Genomic DNA, 9,640 nt, shown 5'->3' on the forward strand with positions numbered 1-9,640 from the left:
GTTTTGTCGCAGACAGGATACACGGGCGATAAACGTAAAAAATTAGCACACTAACAAAAAGTAGTACACAGACGCACACGGACACACACACACACGTTCGGATGACTCCTGTTTTGCGAATGTTTCGCGGTAAACGAAATGACTAACGAATTGAAACGAACAACGCGAAACGAAGGAACCAATGGGGATTTTTTCGTGCGAAACGGCAAAGGGAACCTCCGTCAGCAGTCTGGTTGCTTGGTTCGTGTACTAAATGGAAGTGAATGAACGGAACGTATGAGAACAATCACGAAACGAAACGAACGACTGAGCCGTGAGAGGTCAGATGATTGGGAGCGAAATACGTTTCTCTCGATCGTCTTTACTCGCTCACTCCAGCGAACTTCTGCGCGCAAAACAGAGACGGCCGACACGGAGCGAAAAAGTCAAAAGTGAGAGAAACTCACGCTCAACTCACGTTCATTTCAGAGTACGAAACGCGTTGATGTGGGAGTAGGGCAATAACGGACGTAAACTGCTGAGAGAAAAATAGTTACGGGCAAAAGAGATAGCGAGATACATTAGAGCGCATCAGAAATAGAACTATTTACTTCAAAATACTTAGTTCAAATTCAATACTACTGTACTCAACTACAGTCATCAACAATTTCATAAATCGACAAATTAGCTCATCATATCAAAAGCTTTTACGTTGCTCTGGCATTATAGAGTGCTGAGAGAAAATGTCAATGACTTACAATTAAAATGATTATTCACAAAACATTTCGGCTGATGTAGGGTGTTCGAAAAAATAAGCATTTTTTCCTTGTATAAAATAATAATCCCTACAATCTGTAATATATAATTTTAGTAATAAAAAATTGGAAACCGAATTCAGTAACCAAGTTCTTTTTACAGTCTTTCCGAACTATTTTATCGTTCTGTTCTTGTTTCAGCCTATAATGTATTAGAAATGTAGGAGAGAAGAATTCTTCATTTCTTTTTTTTTAATCAACAACGTCCTAGATGACAAGAATAACAGATATTACTGAACGTTTTCTTACACATATGTAACCAACAACACCGAAGAGTTGCTTCCAGGGTTCAGTTTAATGGATTGCAGGCATCCTGAATTCTGGATATTTCTTATCGATGCTGCTCGAATCCTTTGAAGTGAGTGATTCGGTTTTGTCCCTCGCTTTATCGACCATTTGGTCTATATCAAGTTGCACTGCGTTTCGTCCTTCCTCGATACGAAACCATGCCATCCGTAAACAGCAGGTAGAAAGGAAAATTTCTGTCTATTCTCTAATCTAATGGCACACATTCGGTAAGAATCTCATACAACCTTGAAAAGGTACAAAAATCGTATTATTACGGCAAGGAGGCGGCCAAACAGATGCACCACCAACGCTTCGTCCATAGCCATACTATGTGTTGGTTCCTACCCGTTGATCGGTAGTTGCCCGTTCTTAGGGTAGGTCTTTGGCTCCTTGTGAGAATACCTGCGTATTGAGGATGCAACAAGAATTCTATAGGACCACGAGACCTTCCCGGCTCGTATTCAAAGCAAGGTTTTTTTTACTGTGCGATGCCCTGGAGAACCTTGTTTAGTTGGAGATTTTGCTTTCTCTTTTTCAGATTCTGTGAGTATGTGGTTGTACCTAGATGGTTTGGAGACCACTAAACCCCCACCTTCGATACTTCATGCGTGTTTTCCTGTTTCGTTTGAGGTTCTCAGCAACAGGGAAGGCAAGAGAAAGACAAACCACCGACATAAAACTTCTTCTTTCCAATGTGCCTGATGAATTCACAACCAACAAACGTTCTGAGTCTTCGTCGGGGGTTAATGTTTTCCTTTGGTTTATTTCTCTTTCCATACAACGATGTGGTTCTACCTCGTACACCACAGGATACTGCGCCATCGACCGGTACGCAATCGGTACGAAAGAGGGGGTATAATGGGATAGCCGGAGTGTGAAGGATACAAAACAGGTTTCGGTTCGATGCTGCTCCCGCTGGATCCTCTGATGGGATTTTCAATTTTAACCACGCATCGGTCTGCATCACGGCCCTCCACAACGCGAGGCCATCACATAAAAACTACCTTTCGCTCCGAAGATTCAATTCGCTTCGTTTCTTGGCAACCATTTTTTTTTTTAACGACTCGCCATCGAAAACGCTCTTTGTTCGCAGTAAATGATCCTGAGCCTCTCTACGTTGTCCGATCGTCTTTTGCGATAACGTGCGATGCTGCGGAGAAGTCATGCGGGTGATCCGAGTGAACTTGAACTCCGGCGGAATGTGTGGACATTTCTCCCGCGGAAAAGCTTCTGCATAATTGTGCGGGAGCAACATATTAGTGGTCCTTTCATTTTTGTCGTCTACCCAGTGCTACAGATTCAGTCTGTTGAAATTGTAACAAAATGCACATTTTGTGACTCAGTTGTGTTTTGGGAAAAGCCTGAAATGAATCACCGCCAGGGAATTGTACATAGTAAACGTGTAGAAATCCCGAAAACTGGTTGGATATTATTGAATCACAACCCCTGCAAGATCAGATACAATAACACAAAAAATCCTGATCTCGATGTCCCTAACAGTTTCTATTCGCTTTATGGCAGGCCATCCCATTACTTGTACGGCCAGATGTGCAGATGTTACCTGTCCGATGTGTTTTGGATGGAATTATTTCTACCTGAGGCGTCCTTTCCAAATACCTGCAAATGTAACAAAAGGATAAAGAACCTACATTTCTATACAAGTGTGTGCGTCTGTATTTCCTTCGGATTGAAGAATAGGGTTATGTCTCGAAAGGGAGATCGCTCCAAATGTTGCTACTAAGCTTAGTTTCTAGGCTTTTTGTGTGTGTTTGTGTGTATGCACCATGTGAGGGAGTGTCTGTATCCCAAATCTTTCAGGTAGCTAAAATCTACAACAGAGGCACGCAAAGCTCAAATTCGGGAGAAAATTAGAAGCTTTGGATGAGTTTGTGCGTATACCTATACCATCATTGCCGTGATGCAGAATGTTGGCATGGATAAGCAAGTAAAATACCTTAAAGGATATTCTACACTCAAAGATTGGGAACGAACGAACGAATCTTAGAACTCCATGGAATCAAATTTAAAATATCTAATACATTATCTGTTTGACTTTTGATGGGTAAAGTGCCCCGAAAACTGAAATATTTTCGTTTAATTGTCTTACAAGAGGTAGTTAAAACTCTGTGATTGTTTTTGAATGTATTTATGGTACTTATGGTTGTATTTTGTAAATGTAGCAATATTACAGTCGTACAGTTAATCCATTTAGGATTTCATATTTTTTTAATATTTTAATTTCGCACGAGACTTAAAAAGAAACTGCAACGGGTTTGCATAAGAGCTTTATACAGACTCTCAGGCTGGTGTCATTGCTCGGTGGCATGCCACTAGTTGCTAGGGAAATGTATGGGATTTGACAGATGAAGTTGAACGTCAAACGTTCGAGTTCGAAGTTCGACATACCTGCACCATCCTATCTCGATTTTAGCATAGAAGGCTATGTGTTTTTCAAACGAATTACACCAATCACCGTGGTGATGGATATTGAGGTTTACAATCAAAACTACTGCTGTGGTCATGCTGTTTCGTCTTACCGTATGGAAACGACGGCTTAGTCGTATGCCTTTGTCAGTGGCTGTTTCCACGCCAATAAATGGTTGTTAGCACCACTAAGGATACCACGGGATTACTGACCCGTGTGCAAAGCAAAGAAATGCAAAAAGCGTTTAAAGTCATCTCCACAACAGCACGTCGACGAGCTTTAGAATGACAAGATATTTCATAGGACGCGACAACAAACTTGTCCAATTTGCCAAAGGAATGGTTTGACCAGTCCCCCAACAAACATTACACACTGTACGGGCAGCAGCGCATCACATACTACACGAACCAATGGCAACACACAAGGAACCGCAACGATTAAACGTGAGTCATGGTAGGTGAAAGGGGTAATGCTTCGGGCGCTGACCGCATCTTGGCTGCTTTCCGAACGAGTAACGATCACTAGTCGCACTTTTTTTTTTTTGCAGAGCCTGTGCCAAGAGATCGCACTACCAAAGGCCACACTTTACATCTCGAGTTCCCGTTTCTCTACGATCTACGGCCGAGCATTCTAGCCGATAGTGTGTAACCAGGATGGATTGCCACCACTAGGGAGGAACGACACGAGGCGTCTGTCATGTTTGAGCAGCACCTAAATGGCCAGGCGAGCGGAAAAAAAAAATCTCCACCACCCGAAGAACGATTTCCCATTTGTGGTTGAGAGGTTCTAGGAGCTGCTGGCTCATCCGTCTCTGCGTGAGATTCGATTTGCTTCTTTTACATGTCATCCTGCTGAGGAATGGACGACGAAAGCCGTGGAAGCTGGACGCTGGATGCTGGTCCATTGCTCAATGCGCGATGAGACTTTTGCTCGCTTAATGAGGTTTTTTGTGTAACCTTAGCATTATACGACTAGGCTACAGCTCAGGTTCAACAATCAGCAACAAAGGAATTGTGGATGGTAAGACAGCGACTGGGCGAATGAAACGAGATAAATAGCGTGCCCAGTCCGTGCCTAGGAATACGATTACGGTGGTAAGAAAATCACCACTTTGCTTCATATTCTACGTTTCGTATTGGGGGGAGGTTTGGGCGTTCGTCATACGGAACAAAATACGCCGGAACCTGGAAGATCTTGAGTAAAGTCATGAGCTGTACTATGCCAAGAACGAATGGTATTAAGGTGTGCTGTGTAGAATAACCGATCATTTGAATCCAATCACATTCGTTCTAACACCTTAGATATTCTATCCCTTTCCGTTTTGCGTGCCCACAGTTTCTTGAGCAAATGATTCTTCCCTAAAACTGTGCATGATTTTGGTTAATTTTTGTTTGTTCGTAAAATAAAGAACAGAACTAGAATTTCAAAATCACAAAACTGTGACTAAAACTCAGTGAAAGTGCACAGGAAAAAGCAGGAATGATTTTCAAGATAAGTTAGAGCTTCAAATGCGACACTGTGGAAAGCAAACCTCTCGCAAAGAAGGAACATTTTTGATTCCGACCAAAAATATACTTCGAAACGACGTTCAGAACTTTAAACTGGTTGTTTTAGAAAGTCGATCCAAAGCGAGTCTCACCAACGTAGCCATATCGAAGATGAAAGGGGAAAGATCTTATGGCGTGTTGTTTTCTTCCTCTTTCGCTTCAACAGCTCGTTCCCGGCACATGGTGCCGGTTGGTCAGCCTGTCACTGGCCACAAGGCGGATATGTGTACGCTCGAAGGGTATTTCGCTCGCCATTCCTGCACGTTGCTGTGGATAGGCTTTCGTGCTGCTGTGTCAGTGAAAGAGAATGGTTCTGAAAACGAAGTTCATAAAACTTTCCTGCAGCAAGAATGGATGCTGTTCTTATTGCTGACTGTGGCCGGCGAACCAGCCAAAGGTGAGTTTTTACTTTCCATTCTATTTCCATTCCTGATTTTTGTTTTCTTACATTTTATTTTTCGTTATGTTGATGTTACGCCGTCACGGAGCCACTGTCTCTGCCTTCCTCGCAGCATCATCTGCTTTCCTGTCTAATACTCGATTAAAATCGTTTGGAAAAGGTATAAAAGAAACGTTACAAAAGACGGAAGGCTCAACGTATCGGAAAGGTAGAGGAACCACCAAATTGATGCAGGCAGCTAAAGAACCAAATTAAGAACCCAGACACGACTGATTTGAGCGAGATTCGAGAAGAATGAGAAACAAAGACCTGCACACGTATCTGCCCGACATTCGTATGGTAGACAGAGAGATGCGTGTGTGTGTGTGTGTTTGTGTGTGGCAGCAAAAGAAAACACGAAGATCGTATAATTTGCTTTCGCTGGAATTATGGCCGGACCATCATCAACGCACTGCACAAAAGTTGGGCAGATTCAGACCAAGGGGGTAGTACCACGTACGTGTGGCGCTTTTCTGCTTCACCTTCTCCAACACCGAATGTATTCTCTGTTGCCCGATTATGATCATTAGTGTTTTGTATGAGAAGCTAATTTTCAAAAGTTAGCGAAAGGTGTTTTCTGAATTTAGTTCCAAAATCGTATTCTTACTGGTTTGAGCGCACCAATGTAGCAAACAGAGACGAAAAGGTGCTGCAGATGCAGGAAAACTTTCCTGCAAGTATATGCTGATCTTTCAAGGTTAACAGTACCCTCAAAACATATATTGTTTGTACCAAATTTTGAGCTGTTTTTAGAATTAGTGAGTTGAGGCGATTCTTGGTTTATTAAATGGTGATGTAGTTCTCGGTTAAGCTTCGCTGTATGTTTTGTGTTAGAATTATATCGTTATTTACCAATGGTTCGTTCATATCCAGAGGTAAGGACAGTAGCTCTAGAAGTGCATGAGTTCCTACAAAACCAACGTTTCCAATTAGCAAGAACTTCTTTTCCCTTAGTGCAGAAGCCAAATGCACTCTACATCGAGATCTAAACCTAGAAGGTCCTACATTTTGAACAACGTTTTTCGAAAACATTAAACAGACACAGCATATCCCTGTGAGAAACAGCCCTTCAAACAAGAAACCTGGACCGTCGATCTCAAGCAGAACAGCTGTTCTACAGCTGAAAGACTGTCTGGAAAACTTGTTTCTTCACTGTCGGGATCCTGTGCCATTTGCCGCTACCAATGTGGGACAACTGTTCGAGTGTTGGTAACAATGATTTCTCTTGCTAGCTCATTAGAGAAGCCTTCGAATGCAAGTACCTCCGTGCAGGGCATGTGAGCGGTACGATCCTGCCGATAGGCTCCGGATGTCGATTAAGCTACCCGTAAGACTTAACAAGCATTACCCCCGGCAGGATTGAAACCCGAAACGAAATACAGGGCACAATGGGAACTCGAAAAAAAAAAACGGGCTAAAGCAGCAGCACAAAAAGGAAGACCCTTGTATGCTGCAGATTTCCTGGCCCTCGATCCCATATCAACAATGTTTGAAAGGAGAGAAAAGAAATGGATGTTAAATAGAAGTAAAAAAAAATCCATTTAGCTCCCTGGTGGCAGCTAGGAAGAGCCCAACCAAACCTTCAGTACCAATACATGTTTACGTTTATGTATGTGTATCGTGCAGAGCAATCGAACTGATTCGAATCCAGGAGTAGAGCGCACCAGCCAGAAAAACTAAGGCCAAAATGAAAAGCGAAACATAGCAATGTAAATAAAAAATAAATCATGGGCAAGATGAGCCACACGCGGGCGGGCGGGTGTGGTGCAGGAGGATGCCACGGGTATGTTTAGAAGAAAAGATCGCACGTTTACACGCTTTCGCGGTTTGGTAGTGTTAGTGGAGCATTATGCTATACTATGTTGTTGATTGCCCCGATTGTGTGGCTCGATGGTTTGTTTCCTCGTTGCTTAATTTGTCGCAGCCAGCAAGTGCCGCTAAGACGGGGCCCGTGTACTGCAGCCAAAACATGGCAACGTTGCGTCTGGAAATAGAAAGGATCTCTTTTCCTCGGGCTTCGTACACAAACGCGAACGCCCGGTCGTACGAAGCGGTGCCACAAAAGGAAGTGATGAAAATTACAGCCAATGCACCAAAGATCGGTCCGCTGAGCTGAGGCTACTGCCGAGAGTGAGCTATAATGCGTGAGAGTGGGTGAGTGAGTAAGAGAGAGAGAGAGAGCGAGCGAGTGTCGGCGATGCATTCGGGGTTGCATCGCTTGTGATTGCAGCTCGCGACCGAGCACATGTGCGTCGCACGTTTGCATCGAGCACGAAATAAAAACAAGGACCCCGCGGTCGCGAGAGCACTACAAAATGGATGAGAATTGTGTGCGATTCATCCACGAAGTGGCAGTTCCTGCTCGCCTTTAATTGATCAAGCTACAGATGTACTTTTTCGCTCGCCCGAGAGTGGATGCGTGCTCTACGGCTCGGTTAGAACCGAGCATCACTCGTTGCACATTGAGCCAACTGCCGATTCCATTTAGAATGCATCTTTCTGCTGTCGCTGTACGAATGTGCCGGGCGGGACGAGCTGAGGTGATACTTGTGAAGTGAAAAACGAGGTAACGAATGCGATTATGTTCTGCCAATGGCCGTGTTTGCATTGCAGCGACGTCTTGATGGGATGCAGGAAATTGGTAACCAACGTGGCAACGTTGCGTATCGCTTTGCGTGAGTTTGTACACATACATGTGTCCTCAGACACAAGCACTCACACATTTCTACCAACCTACTGTTCCTGTTTTGGCCTTTTACGACCAACGCACAAGCCTACAATTTTACCAGCATCCTGGACATAATCCAATAAAATGCATCCTTGCCACAGGGTAGACCGTGTCCCCTTGTCACGGACACACACACACACGCCACCAAAATTGTGATTGTATGTGTATTGTGTTAAGTTGGTGTGTTCTTGGTTCTCGGTAATTAATGTTGTTCGCATCAAGTATTGCAAGGATTCTTCAGTCAACAGCGCATTAATTTGAGCCATGTACAGAGGGTTCAATCTTTTCGTCAAACTACTACTGATTCATCATGTAATTGTACACTTAGGCCAAAGAATAACGAAACATCTTTGACGGACGTTCTAGCGTATACGTTGCTAGGAAACAGCTTGGCGCAAATGGAAAGTAATGGGAATCAAGAATTTCTGCCATTATTAGCTTTCAACAAATGGATTTGTTGGAATGTCTTTTCTTATTGGGTTAATTCAAATAAGAATAGCAACCAGAATTGAGGCTATAAATTCATGGCAGGCGGTGATTGCAATTTGGCACTAAACATGTTTAAATCCATTTAATTTTTTAAAAGAAGTTACCTATGGCTACAGCGTGCAGACTAATAATTAGACACACGCATTACAAAACCATCCAACACTGAAAAAAGGTCATCCTTTTCGGCGTAGATCTTAAAATAACATTTAAAAAAATGTCTCACTGTGTGGCCAGATTCCATGATGGATGTTGATCGTGGGACGATATCACAAAAAGTCGGTGAGAAAGGGTTTAAGCAGAACACACAGCTTGCAAATACCCGGCAGACATTAACACAATGTGTGCTCTCGAACATGTGCTCGCCAAACCCATATCCACAAGCCGGCAAACAAAAAAGTACCACCATTTTGGCAGACAAAAAAGACATCAAGCGCGAGAACTTTGCTTTTGGAAGCAAGTTGTTTCTTGTGTATGTTGTAGGTTCGTCTTTAGCTAGGAACTTTGCCAAAAAGGTTGGAAGAAATCGAGGTCGAATGATCCCATCGAAACAGACGAAAACGAAAAAATCCCATTCAAACGTCCGAATGGATCTTTAGTGGGTATGTCGGGTCGATTTTTTTTATTTTATTTAGCGGAAGCTCAAGGACGTAATCGATCGTTGTGGCGGAACCGTGCGCTATAAGTGTTTGATCATTTGACGATGACTCTCTGTCTGTTGCTGACCGGACGTGGGGCAAATTTTTGCACTCATGCTCACATGTACGTGAATTTAATAACGTGAAGAAGAAAGAAACATACAAAAAAGTGACATAACGCCGATCCGACTATTGATTGGAACGATTCGTTTGCTAATTTTCGTTGTTTTGGAGCTGTCCTATGACACTCGCATGGTTTTAATACAAAGAAAAAGGGCGTTTCGAAGACAACGAA

Source organism: Anopheles maculipalpis, chromosome 3RL (genome assembly GCF_943734695.1).
Source record: "Anopheles maculipalpis chromosome 3RL, idAnoMacuDA_375_x, whole genome shotgun sequence".
In the NCBI taxonomy this organism is placed as follows: domain Eukaryota; kingdom Metazoa; phylum Arthropoda; class Insecta; order Diptera; family Culicidae; genus Anopheles; species Anopheles maculipalpis.